General features: G+C 46.0%; 1 protein-coding gene across 3 annotated transcripts in view; it reads right to left on the minus strand.

Annotated features, from left to right (window-relative positions):
• The window catches only part of Mppe1 (metallophosphoesterase 1), a 32,508-nt gene extending 30,925 nt beyond the window's left edge, over positions 1–1,583 (minus strand). Inside the window, exons 1-2 of one of the 3 annotated variants that reach the window (XM_042263958.2) lie at positions 1,093–1,583; positions 103–243 (exon numbers count right to left, since the gene is read on the minus strand). The gene's annotated coding sequence lies outside the window, so the exon portion shown is untranslated. The remainder of the gene's footprint in view (positions 1–102; positions 244–1,092) is intronic. The other 2 variants (XM_076555397.1, XM_076555398.1) reach the window with 2 other exon arrangements.
• Positions 1,584–11,186: the final 9,603 nt, after the last annotated feature.

An 11,186-nucleotide genomic window follows, 5' to 3' on the forward strand; every position in this document is an offset into this window, starting at 1 on the left:
ACATTGGGGCACACACACACACACATACACTTGTAAACCCAGAGCTGGGGAGAGAGAAATAGAAGGGTTCCTATAACTTGCTGGCCAGCCAGCTTAGCTTACCTGTCAAGTTACACGCCAGTGAGACCCTACCTCAAACTATCCCACCAGCTCAGGTTTGCCTTCTCAGGTTAGTGCTGTGCCCAGTCTCCATCAGAGGAGGTTTTGACTTCTTCAGGCAGTAGGTAATGCAGAAATCTATAACTGGCCAAAGAGTGGAGAGTAAGTGATGGTTAAGTGTCCAGCCCCAAATGGAACAACTGTATCACTGCCTCCAAGGCTCAGGGAACATCCCAGAAGGGGGGAGGAGGGGGAGGGACTGTAAGAGTGTAACAAAAAAGTATCTGTTTGATACTGCAGCCTTTGTGCTCAGGAACTGACTGCAGCTGTGGTTTCTGAATATGATTCCTGAAACAAGTCTGGGCCGCTCACACTTCCCGGTGGATGAGGGAGGAGCCCTTGAGACTACTGGCAATTAACATTTGCTGAGGGAGAGGAGTGTCATTTTCCTCCGCGGTATAGTCACAGATGAGCTGCCCCTGCGCCCTTGAATAACCCCCACACCCACACTCAGGCAAGTGACTAATTAAACTCAGTGGGCCACGTGCAAAAAGAAGAAACGGAGGTAGGAGGGAGTTGTGGAGAAGTGGAGGAAGCCGGGGAGGAAGCGGGCGTGAGAGGGGGTGGGGGAGGTGTGAAATAACTAAAATTCATTTTTAAAAAGTGAGAGCAGAGAGCCCTGAGCCCAAGCAAGGTGTGGCTTTTTTTTTTTAAATCATAGCTGAGGTTGGGGCGAGGGGATTTCCAATTTCCAGGGTTCAGGACCCTGATTGGCCAACATTTGTCTAGGAGTACAGGGAATGTTTGGAATGTCAGGTACTTTCCCTTAGATGCTGGCCCTCCCTAGGTGATGTCAGTTTATGGCTTTTCCTGGGTCCAGATGTTACCTGCCAGAAGCTGTGTCTGGATCTCTAAGCCTGCGTGGCCAAGCTGTTCTCCCTCCCCGCCCCCCTCCCATCATCCCCAGTGGCCTTTATCTGCTGAACAACTCACCAGTCCATCTGTGTACATCACTCCTGGCTTTCCTGTCTTCCACGCTCTCAACAGAATGCCTGTTAAGCTCAGTCTCTGCATTCTAGAAGCTTCCATAGGCTGCAGCTCCAAGCCCTCCCATGTTTCTCTCTCAAACTCATCTTAAAGGCCTACAAAACCTTATGGCGCTGTTCGTCACAGCGACAGCCCCACTTTTTGGTACTGATTTTCTTAGTTACTTCTTCTGTTACTGTGATAAACAAGGGGGGGGGGAGGGGGCGTGCTCTTTGGTTTGAAATGATACAGTCCATCCTGGCAGGGACCGCATGGTGGCAGGAGAGTCTTGCAGTGTTGCTGTGTGAGTGTGAGGTAGCTGGCTACCTCCTGTCGGTAGTTAAGAAACAGCTGTGGCTGATTTTGACCATTGTCTTAGCATGGAGCTGCTAAATACTGTGTGCTTCCTTTTCTGGCCAGTGTTTTCTGTAACTGTGTCAATGTCTCGGCAGAGGGCCAATTGTCAGACGTTCCCCCAGAGCACTAGAACTTAGAAGAAGAATAAGATTCTAAGAATTCAGCATTTCCACACAGCACAGAAGGCCGGGCCAGTAAGTGGGAAATAAAGTTAGGTCAGCAACAACCTCAACTGAGGCTGAGAGTGATTAAACCCTGGGAAGAGATAGCCTGCTTTGGGTTTCAAGGTCAACTGGGGAAGACTTGAAACTGCCCAAGGTTAAAATATAAATAAGGCAGCTCTTCTGCCCTGGTGTCATAGAACAAGCCTTCACACGAGAAACAGTGATCTGATGTCTGCCACCCACTCACTGGCTTCCCAAGCCTTAAGCCTAACTGTGATGTTCAAATACTCCGCCTCCACGTAGACCTGTGTTCAAACCCCTCTCTAAATGCCGCCTGTGGCACACCACACCTGAGCCTCCGTCTTCCCAGATGCTTGCAGGTCACACACTACCTTACCTAAAAGGAATCTCATTGAGAGTACAAAGACAGGGCTGTTAATGGTGTGCAGTCTTTGTTTCTGGCTAAGAGCATGCAGATTTTGTGATGGGCTCTCCGGCCTCTGAGTCCTTCACCCTACTTAAAGATCAGGTCATTGGTGAATTCTGGAAAGTGATTGAGAGAATAAATTTTGAAGTAAGCAAATGTGTGCTCCCGATTCATTAAGGAAATTACAGATTTACCAATCATTGTACATGCACGACCACCTGGAAAATGCTCATGAAATTATAACACATAAAATTACACTCCTTAGTACAGTGAACCAAAAGTCACTCTCATTTTACAAGTTACATATATCTGTCCCACTGAAAGACTTTAAAGACTTAATAAACCTGGCAAACTTCCACTGGAAAGAAAAGACCTCACTGAACTTGAGACCTGTCAGCTTGAAGGTGATGATGTAGAACGTCCTCCTTTCGTTTCCTCCTTGCAATCATCCTTTTCCTCCTAGCTGTGGTGCTCACTCTAAAGTGAAGACCCTATGAATATGGTCATGAATGGCTTGTTCTAAGTTACCAGGACACCAGCAGCAAAGCAATTCCTCAGCAAAAGAGAACTCATTAAAAAATGAAATTCTGATCCAGGTGATGGTGGTGCACGCCTTTAATCCCAGCACTCAGTGGGCAGAGTTAATTGGATCTCTCGGAGTTCAAGGCCACACTGGTCTACAAAGGGAGTTCCAGGACAATCAGGGCTACACAGAGAAACCCTGTCTCAAAGGGGAAAAAAAGAAAGAAATTTTTTAAAACTTTTTAAAACTTTTTAAAAAAGTTCCACCGCAAAAATGTAACACATCTTAAAATAATTATCTACAACAGGTGAATTCTTTCACCACCCTCACCACTGGTCCCTATTGCCTTCCTGAACTGCGGTTGAAATACATTCTTTTCTGAAACTCTGACGGGGTATACACATGGAAATCAGCTGGACCACGGCATGACCTATATCGTTTGGATTACTCTAGATTGCCTGATATTATTTTAACTTTTTGAGACTGGCTCTCTGGTAGCCACACAGGCCTTGATCTTGTTGATGTTCCTGACTCAGTCTCCTGAGGGTTGGGATTATAGATATGCACTACCAGACCCAGTTTTCCTCCTTTGGAGAATCGCCAGGCATGTGGTCTCTCTGGCCTTTGTGCCTGTGTCAAAACCACAATCCTCATCATGGAGGTGCATTCAGTCTCAATGCCTGCCATTAATACCCCTTCAACTTAGCCATGTTGATGATTCTAGTTCTGTATCTCTGGCCTGTTTGGAGCTTCTGGCTACAGAAACCTGGTCTTGAGGGTGGGGGTGGGGGGGTGGGGGGGTTGGGGGGGTGATAGCTCAGTCAGTAAACTACCTCCCACACAAAATATTGGGATCTCTGGCGCACAAGTAAAAGACAGACATGACCAGTCATCTCTGTAACCATAGGCCTGGTGATAGGGAAGGGAACAAATTTGGATCCTGGAGCTGCTGCCTGTCAGAGATCTCCAAGTTCATTGAAAGACCCCATCTCTTGAAATTGAGGTGGACAGTGGAAAGTGAAGACACCAGACATCAGCATCTGGCCTCCACACATACTCACCCCCATTGCCCTGAGAAAAAAGGAACCAAGACTTGAATGTTAAACTCTGGAGGAGAAATCGTGTTTATGGGTATCTGCAAAGACAATTAAGAACATACAAGTGGGAAAGTTACAAAGCGTGTTAGTGGGCACAAGGTCCATTTCTCTGATTTCCTTTATTTTCCTCTCTCATTTTAAAGGAGCAGGCCCCAAAGCTCTCAGGAAGGTAAATGAATTGTCCTGTGTCACACAGCTGACTAGGACCTCAGGTCAAGGTTTCCAATTCCCTAAGCTAGAATGTCTAATAATATCAGCGTTTCTTTGTGCTTTGGTGAATATGTGTGTATATGTGTGTGTGTTGTATGTGTATATGTAATGTGTGTATGTTGTGTGTGTTGTATGTGTGTGTTGAATGTGTGTGTTGTGTGTGTTGTGTGTGTAATGTGTGTGTGTTGAATGTGTGTGTGGTGTGTGTGTGTGTGTGTGTAATATGTGTGCATGTTGTGTGTATGTGTGGGTGTGTGCCCCTGCATGCACCTGTGGAAGTTAGAGATTGACGTAGGGATGTCTTCCTCTCTGTTAACCTTACTTTTTGAAACTGGGTTTCTTCATTGAACCAGAAGCCTGTTGTTCACTAGGCTGGCCCGCCAGCAAAGCACTAGGCTCCTTCTGTCTCTGCCCTGCCAGCCCTGGGGATATAAGAGTCCTCCTCCTCACCACCCCTGCCCAGCTTTTGTGTGGATGTTCAAGATCTGAACTCCGGTCTTTGTGCTTGCACAGCCAACCCTTTATCCAACAACTCACCTCCTCAGCCCCAGAATCTCTCTCTCTTTCTTTCTTTTTCTATTTGTTTATTGTTCTTGAGACAGGGTTTCTCTGAGTAGCCCTTGTGGTAATATATTTGTAATCTAGGAAATAAAGCTTGCCTGAAGATCAGAGAAAAGAGCCAGCCACAGAGTTAGCCACAGAGGGCAGGCAGTGGCGGCACACACCTTTAATCCTAGCACTCAGGAAGCAGAGGCAGAGATCGGTCTGGATTTCTGTGAGTTCAAGGCCACACTGGACTACACGAGATTAATCCAGTCTAAAAAAGAAACAGAGCCAGGCAGGCAGTGGTGGCACACTCCTTTAATCCCAGCACTAGGAAGGTTGAAACAGGAAATGATATGGCTGGGCAGAGAAAGGCATATAAGGCGGGAGGAGGTGGGAACTAGGCCCCCTTTCGGCTGAGGACTCGGGGGTGTATTTATTATGTATACAGTGTTCTGCTTGCACATATGCCTGGGCACCAGAAGAGGACATTAGATCCCATGATAGATGGTTGTGAGCCACCGTGCGGTTGCTGGGAATTGAACTCAGAACCTCTGGAAGAACAGCTAATGCTCTTAACCTCTGCGCCATCTCTCCAGCCCCAGAACATTTGTTTTAATGATGCAAAGATGTGTTGCATTCTTTTATGTTGCATTTGTTCAACTCTGTGAAGCTGTGTTACTGTGCCTGTCTAACACACCTGATGTTCTAATAAAGAGCTGAACAGCCAATAGTGAGGAGAAAGGATAGGCGGGGCTGGCAAGCAGAGAGAATAGATAGGAGAAATCTGGGAGGGAAAGAAGAAAGCAAGAGAACAAGGAGAGGAGGACTCCAGGGGCCAGCCACCCAGCAACCCAGCCACCCAGCTACCCAGCCATACATGGAGTAAGAGCAAAAGTAAGATGCACAAAAGTAAGAAAAGGAAAAAGCCCAGAGGCAAAAGGTAGAAAGGATGACTGAAAGTTAAGCTGGCCAGCAACAAGCCAAGCTAAGCCCAGACATTTATGATTAAGAATAAGCTTCTGGGCCAGGCAGTGGTGGCACACACCTTTAGTCCCAGCACTTGGGAGGCAGAGCCAGGAGGATCTCTGTGAGTCTGAGGCCAGCCTGGTCTACAGAGCAACATCCAGGACAGGCACCAAAACTACACAGAGAAACCCTGTCTCAAAAAAAAGAATAAACCTCCGTGTGTGATTTATATGAGAACTGGGTGGTGGTACCAATAAAGAACAGAGAGCCAAAAGAGTAAAGAACCAACAACATTCACCTGATCAGGAAAGGGCGGAGATAGAAGGCTTATTAAACACCGCTGGCAGAACAGAGAAACTGCATTCTAAAGGACTGCACTTCGGGAAGTGTTTCTAAATGGACAGTCAGGCCGAGTTTTAATGCCACAGTGCCCTCAAGCCATTTCAATTAGGGCTCATTACAGTTATCAACAATCTGGCCTTGAGGCAATGAGACTCAACTATGACCACAGTCCTAAACAGTCATCCACATCAACCCACTAAAGGATTCGGCAGAAAAATGACTAGTTCCAGTATTGGAATACTCTTGTTGTGTATCTATTTTGTGGGTATATGTGTTTGAGTGTGGTGCAGGTGAGTGAGGTGTATATGGGGGGAGGGGATCCTGCCCATGTGGCATACAGAGGCCGGAAGAGGACATTGGATTTCTATGTCACTCTTTAACTTAGTTTGAGACCCGGTTTTTCATTTCCTGTTCCTTCTGAGCATATTCCTATCTAGACCCCCATCACTAGGAAAGACAAATGCTCCTTAAAAGTATGTTTAAAAAAAGGGGGGGGGGCGGAGGGGAGGAGGACAAGGGAATCCATGGCTGATATGTTAAATTAAATTATAAAATAAAATAAAAAATAAAAAAGGTATATTTAAAAAAAAAAAAAGCCAGGTGGTGGCACACACCTTTAATCCCAGCACTCTGGAGGCCAAGGCAGGCTTGTCTCTGAGTTTGAGGCCAGCCTGGTCTGCAGAGAGTTCCAGGACAGCCAGAGCCACACAGAGAAACCCTGAGTCAAAAACAAAATAAAACAAAAGGTAAAGAGTGGAGCCGGGCGGTGGTGGCGCACGCCTTTAATCCCAGCACTCGGGAGGCAGAGCCAGGTGGATCTCTGTGAGTTCGAGGCCAGCCTGGGCTACCAAGTGAGTCCCAGGAAAGGCACAAAGCTACACAGAGAAACCCTGTCACGAAAAACCAAAAAAAAAAAAAAGATTAAAAAAAAAAAAAGAGTGGAGATGGCCTTGGAGCAGTAAGAATAGCTCAGTGGTTAAGAATTCAGCGGCTGGCCACACAGGGTTGGGACTTGGGACTAAGGGAACTATGTGGAAGAAGAGGTAGAAAGATTCTAAAAGCCAATAAAGACTCCAAGGAAACAGTGCCTTCCAGACCCAGCAGAACTGATGCTCATCTGACCCCACAGAGACTGTGGCAGCATACGCAGGGCCTGCACAGGTTCAAGCCAGAGCGAGGGTCCCAACACTGTGGGGGGGACTGGATATGAACCCCCATCCCTAACCCAGAAGCTATCTCCAGTGGCAACCACTGGCAAAGGAAAAATTAGTTTTCTCCAATGGTGTTTGAGTTTACAGACCATCCTAGGGGAGGCTCCATGGCCAGCAGTAAATGTTTTGGGGGATGTTTTGTCCCATAACTCTTTATTTTGGGCTTTTTAAACCTTCCTTGTTTTTTGCTTATCTATTATGGTTTCCAATTTTGTGTTTTCTTGGGTTTTGTGCATGTACATTTGTATGTGTCTGAGTGTGCATGTGTTTCTTGTGCTTTTTCTGTGGGTTTTGTTTTGACTTTTTTTTTCTGTTTGCTTGCTTTGTTTTATTCTGTTTTTTGGGGGGTGGGGGATTGGTTTTTTGTTTGTTTGTTTGTTGCCTGTTGTTTTCTAAAGAGAAAGAAGGCATGAAATTGGATGGGTGGAGAGGTGGGGAGGGTCTGGGAGATGAGGAAAAGAAAAACTGTGATCAGAATATATTTTATCAAAAAATATTTTCAGACCGGGTGGTGGTGGCACATGCCTTTAATCCCAACATTCAAGAGGCAGAGGCAGGCAGATCTCTGCAAGTTTGAGGCTAGCCTGGGCTACAGAGTGAGTTCCAGGACAGGCTCCAAGCTACACAGAGAAACCCTGTCTTGAAAATCAAAAAAAAAAAAAAAAAATTCAATTAAGAAAGATTCTTATTGTTCTTGCAGAAGTCCTGAGTTAGGTTCCCAGCATCCACATTGGGCAGCTCACAACCACCCATAACTCCAACCCCAGAGGGATCTGCCACCTCTGGCTTCCACAGTTACCTGTACTCACATGCATGTACACACACACACACACACACACACACACACACACACACACCACACACATTTTAAAAACTATTAATAACAAATATTTTTCCTAAAAGAGTGAAGATAGCCAGATTGGTGGCAGGTCAAGCCCTGTGGAATGTGTCACAGGCACTGACCTGGCTCCGTGGGCTTTGGTGGTATCTTCTTCCTAAGCAAGCATATCAACCAATATTTATATAAGATTGGGGGGAGGGTGCTGGTCTTCAAGTAAACATTATCATCTTGGCCCTGGCTGGACTATTAGAAATGGGTCTGAGGTCTTGCCGGGCGGTGGTGGCGCACGCCTTTAATCCCAGCACTCGGGAGGCAGAGCCAGGCGGATCTCTGTGAGTTCGAGGCCAGCCTGGGCTACCAAGTGAGCTCCAGGAAAAGGCGCAAAGCTACACAGAGAAACCCTGTCTCGAAAAATCAAAAAAAAAAAAAAAGAAATGGGTCTGAGGTCTCAAGAAAAAGACCACACAATCCAAAGTCATTTCAGCTGACAAAAAGTTACTTCTACAGAACAATGTGTAGACATTATCAAGCAAGCAAGCACACCTTCCCATGCCAACCACTGGGTCTGTCTTCCTAAAGGAAGGGGGTTCTGTGCCTCCATAAAGGTGGTCAGAGCTCAGTTTCACGTTCTGATGTGACTGATAATACATAGAGGAGCTGAGTCTAGAGGAAAGTGAAACTTGAGTCTACATTTTGATTTCAGGAAGTGCTGACCCTGGGGGTGACAGAGATGGTTAGGTGGTTAGAAGTGCTCACTGCCCTCCCAGAGGATTCAGGCCTGATTCTCAGTCCTCATGCCTGGTGGCTCACAATCTCCTGTAACTCCAGCTCCAGGGGAACCTGATGCCCTCTTCTGGACTCCTTGGCACCTGTACACATGTGCACAGACCCACACATACACACATTCAATTTTAAGACTATATTAAAGCTGGGGCAGTGGTAGTGCAGGCCTTTAATTCCAGTGGAGGCAGGCAAAGCTCTGAGTTCGAGGCCAGCCTGGTCTACAGAGAGAGTCCCAGGACAGCCAGAGCTACAAAGAGAAACCCTGTCTTGAAACAACAACAAAAGAATAAAATAAATCCTCTTATACATATGGTTAGCTCAAAGATCAAGTCAAAAACAAAACAAAACAAAACAAAACCTCAACACATAAACACATTTCTTAGGAATGGAAGGTGCTGTGTGTGGGGAACAGTAATTGCCAGGCTCAATCCCTAGCTGCAGCCACACACAGGGAAAAAAGGAGAGAGAGATTCCAGCTGGATAAAGATAGCAAACGGCCTCTTGTGGCTTCCCAGATAGACTACAAATGTGCCTACATCTGCCATACCAAGTGTTTGCTCACTGCATTGTTGACTGACCTGAAGAGCAGATGGATGCGCCTAATAAAACTAGTTCAGCCAGTTGGCACAACTAATTCAAAGCTGCTGCCTTAAACACTCTCCCCAACAGACAATTCATGGAATCAGCCTCACCATCCAAACGACAGAGGACTGGGTCAGGATAAAGAGGAGAGCTGTGTCACCTACAGGAAAATGAATACAGTGAGAGGTGCGTATGGAGTGTATTAACCCAATCTCAAACAAACATCACGTTTTCTCGCCTTTGTGGTTCCTAGATTTCTTTATAGACATACATAAAATCTCGTATGAGGGCTGGAGAGATGGCTCAGCGGTTAAGAGCACTGGCTGCTCTTCCAAAGGTCCTGAGTTCAATTCCCAGCAACCACAGGGTGGCTCACAACCATCTATAATGAGATCTGGCGCCCTCTTCTGGCCTGCAGGCAGACATGCAGGCAGAACACTGTATACATAATAAATAAATCTTAAAAAAAAAAAAACTCATATGAATATATGCCATAAAAGTGAAAGTAAAATCATCTAGGGGAACAAGGGTACTAGTTTCCTTAATTCTAGGAGGCAGAGGGGGAGAGGGGGCAGAAAACTTGAGGGAGTGTGCCCAACATATTATACTTATAAAAAAAAAAAAACTTCAAAAATCAATACATTTCTCAAACTCTGCTTGGAGTTAACTCTGTAGCTTGTTTTTTAGTCTGTAATTGAAACCTACCCTAGCCAAGCCAAGCCTGGTGGTACCCACCTACAACCCCAGCACTTCAGAGGCAGAAGCCAGAGGCTAACATGTTCAAAGCCAGCCCTGTATCACAGTGAGACTCTGTGTAGAGAGTCCGGGAGAGAAAGAAGGACAAACATAATATGTTGTCTCTGTTTGTTGGAGGTTTTTGTTGTTGGTGGTGGTGGTTGGTTAGTTTCTGTTTGTTTTGTTTTGTTGTCTGTTTTGGGGCGTGTGTGTGTGTGTGTGTGTGTGTGTGTGTGTGTGTGTGTGTGTGTTATTGAACTGAATTATGTAACCTAGACAGGCCTTGAATTCTGGATCCTCCTGCCTCCTCCCCACCCCAGGTGCTGGAATCTAAGAAGTGTATCACCATGCCTAGCAATATTAAATTCTTGATTTACCACTACAGCTGAAATGCACAGTAAAGTGCCTTAAACAGAACATAACTGATCAACAGGTGACTGGACTTGGATACACTAAAAAAAAAAAAAGGTCGGCAGTTTATTTTGATGGGTGTGTTTCTGCGTGTCGAGAACAGGGCATATGGTTCCTGCAGCTGTTCTCACTTAAGAACTTGTGATTTCACTTCTGCAGACAGCTCCACAGTCCGTGTTCCTGACCAAGGAATGTTCTCTGTAAGGCAGAGACCGTGGTTCCTCAGCCTTGCTCTGTGCCATCCAGAAGGAAATTGTTAAAACACCTCCAGCTTTGTCTTTCTGAATGAGCTGAGGCCCGAACCCAGGGCCTTATGCTTGCTAGGCAAGCGTTCAACCACTGAGCTAAATCCCCAACCCCATCTTTCTGAATTCTTGACTCTCATCTGTATATGAGTCTTCATTGCAGAGATTTGTAAGTGGGTAGCCATTCCAGTTTTGATCTGGAAGTTCCAACCCCCATTGAGTTTTCGGTAACTGTCACGCCTACAAGGCGGGGCCGAGAGAGGACCCTGAAGACTTGAGATCCAGATACGCGGGCTCTCTTGGTTCCTGGACCCTGGACGCTAGAGGTAGACCGAGCAGAGTTCTCCAGAGAACACCGCCAGACTGCGCTATGGCTTTCCCAGACCTTACAACCTACCCATCCCTTCATTTGTAAGTTATGCCACTAAATAAACCTCCCTTTTAACTACGTGGAGTGGCTTTAATAATTTCACCAGTAGAGATTAACAAAATGCTTTTGGCATAAGCATATATAGTGGAAATATGATTCAAGACTACAAGAAAAAGCGTAAGATTTCTGCTGTTTTTCCATGAGGAGGTTGAATCCAAGGCCTCACGAATGCTAGGTAAGCCCTCTACCAC

Source organism: Peromyscus maniculatus, chromosome 19 (genome assembly GCF_049852395.1).
Source record: "Peromyscus maniculatus bairdii isolate BWxNUB_F1_BW_parent chromosome 19, HU_Pman_BW_mat_3.1, whole genome shotgun sequence".
Classification (NCBI taxonomy): Eukaryota; Metazoa; Chordata; class Mammalia; order Rodentia; family Cricetidae; genus Peromyscus; species Peromyscus maniculatus.